Below are 1,931 nucleotides of genomic sequence, written 5' to 3'. Positions count from 1 at the left end.
GGGAAATAACTCCAAGAGTTGGGACTCGCCGTCGGACATACTTCTTAACCGCGTCGAGCACAATTCGGAGATGATTCGCAACCTCACGTACAAGATTGATGAGCTTCAGGAGCTTGTTGAGAAGCTTGTCAGGAATTCATCACCACCATCGCCGAAGGAGTAATTCATCATCGGTATTGGCATCCCCTTGGTTTGTTCCAAGCTTGGGGGAGTACCGCGGTATCACATCATCACTACCTTTTACTTTTTACTGTCAAGTAGTGTCATATCATGAGTAGGGAAGTTATCATATAAGATGGGTTGCAGTTTGGAAGTATCTCTCCTTTAGTTAGTCGTCTATGTATCCCTTGGTGTGAGTTATCGTTATGGAATATTAATGAGAAGTCTTATCATTTACATATTGCACATCTTATTTTAGTTTGCAATCTCTATTATATGATTTATCTTGTTGTTAGTATTGCTATCACTTTAGGAGCATTGAATAAATCAATTTGGTTTTGGCAAACTTAGCATTGGTCAATAGCAACAACACTTTGAGATTTAAGTAGAAAAGAGAAATACATGTGGTTGTTCCATTGTCTTTCTTTCTTGTTAGCTCATAGCTTATTATTCTGAAGTTAAAACTGTTTGTGCTTACAAGGAAGATGCATGATTATTTCTATCACATGTATATATGTTTGTTTCCCTCGACTCTTATGCTTGCTAATTAACCTTGCTAGCCAAAGACCTGTACTGAGAGGGAATACTTCTCGTGCATCCAAACCTTAACCCAAACCTATGTCATTTGTGTCCACTGATGCCTACGCCCCCCTCCTTTTCCTGTAGACAGTGTTGGGCCTCCAAGAGCAGAGGTTTGTAGAACAGCAGCAAGTTTCCCTTAAGTGGATCACCCAAGGTTTATCGAACTCAGGGAGGAAGAGGTCAAAGATATCCCTCTCATGCAACCCTGCAACCACAAAGCAAGAAGTCTCTTGTGTCCCCAACATACCTAATAGGTGCACTAGTTCGACGAAGAGATAGTGAAATACAGGTGGTATGAATAAGTAGTAGCAACGGCACCGTAAAAGTGCTTTGCCCAGGACAAGTAAACAAGCAAGTAGTAACGCAGCAGTAGTAACGCAGTAAAACAGGAAACAAGCAGCGATAGCAGTATTTAGGAACAAGGCCTAGGGATTAGACTTTCACTAGTGGACACTCTCAACTTTGATCACATAACAGAATAGATAAATGCATACTCTACACTCTTGTTGGATGATGAACACCATTGCGTAGGATTACACGAACCCTCAATGCCGGAGTTAACAAGCTCCACAATTCAATGTTCATATTTAAATAACCTTAGAGTGCATGAAAGATCAACACGACTAAACCAAGTACTAACGTAGCATGCACACTGTCACCTTCATGCTAAGAAAGGAGGCATAGAACTACTTTAATAACATCACTAGAGTAGCACATAGATAAATTGTGATACAAACACATTGCAATCATAATGAGATATAAATAAGCACTTCACTATGCCATTCACGGTGAATAAGTATTCTGTGAAATATAGCCTAAGAGACCCACACGGTGCACACACTTGTCACCTTTACACACGTGGGACAAGGAGTCTCCGGAGATCACATAAGTAAAACCCACTTGACTAGCATAATGACATCTAGATTACAAGCATCATCATATGAATCTCAATCATGTAAGGCAGCTCATGAGATTATTGTATTGAAGTACATAGGAGAGAGATGAACCACATAGCTACCGGTACAGCCCCGAGCCTCGATGGAGAACTACTCCCTCCTCATGGGAGACAGCAGCGTTGATGGAGATGGCGGTGGTGTCGATGGAGGAGCCTTCCGGGGGGCACTTCCCCGTCCCGGCGGCGTGCCGGAATAGAGACTCCTGTCCCCCAGATCTTGGCTTCACGATGGCGG

The sequence above is a fragment of the Lolium rigidum genome, chromosome 4 (genome assembly GCF_022539505.1).
Source record: "Lolium rigidum isolate FL_2022 chromosome 4, APGP_CSIRO_Lrig_0.1, whole genome shotgun sequence".
In the NCBI taxonomy this organism is placed as follows: domain Eukaryota; kingdom Viridiplantae; phylum Streptophyta; class Magnoliopsida; order Poales; family Poaceae; genus Lolium; species Lolium rigidum.
This window is presented reverse-complemented; position numbering follows the sequence as displayed.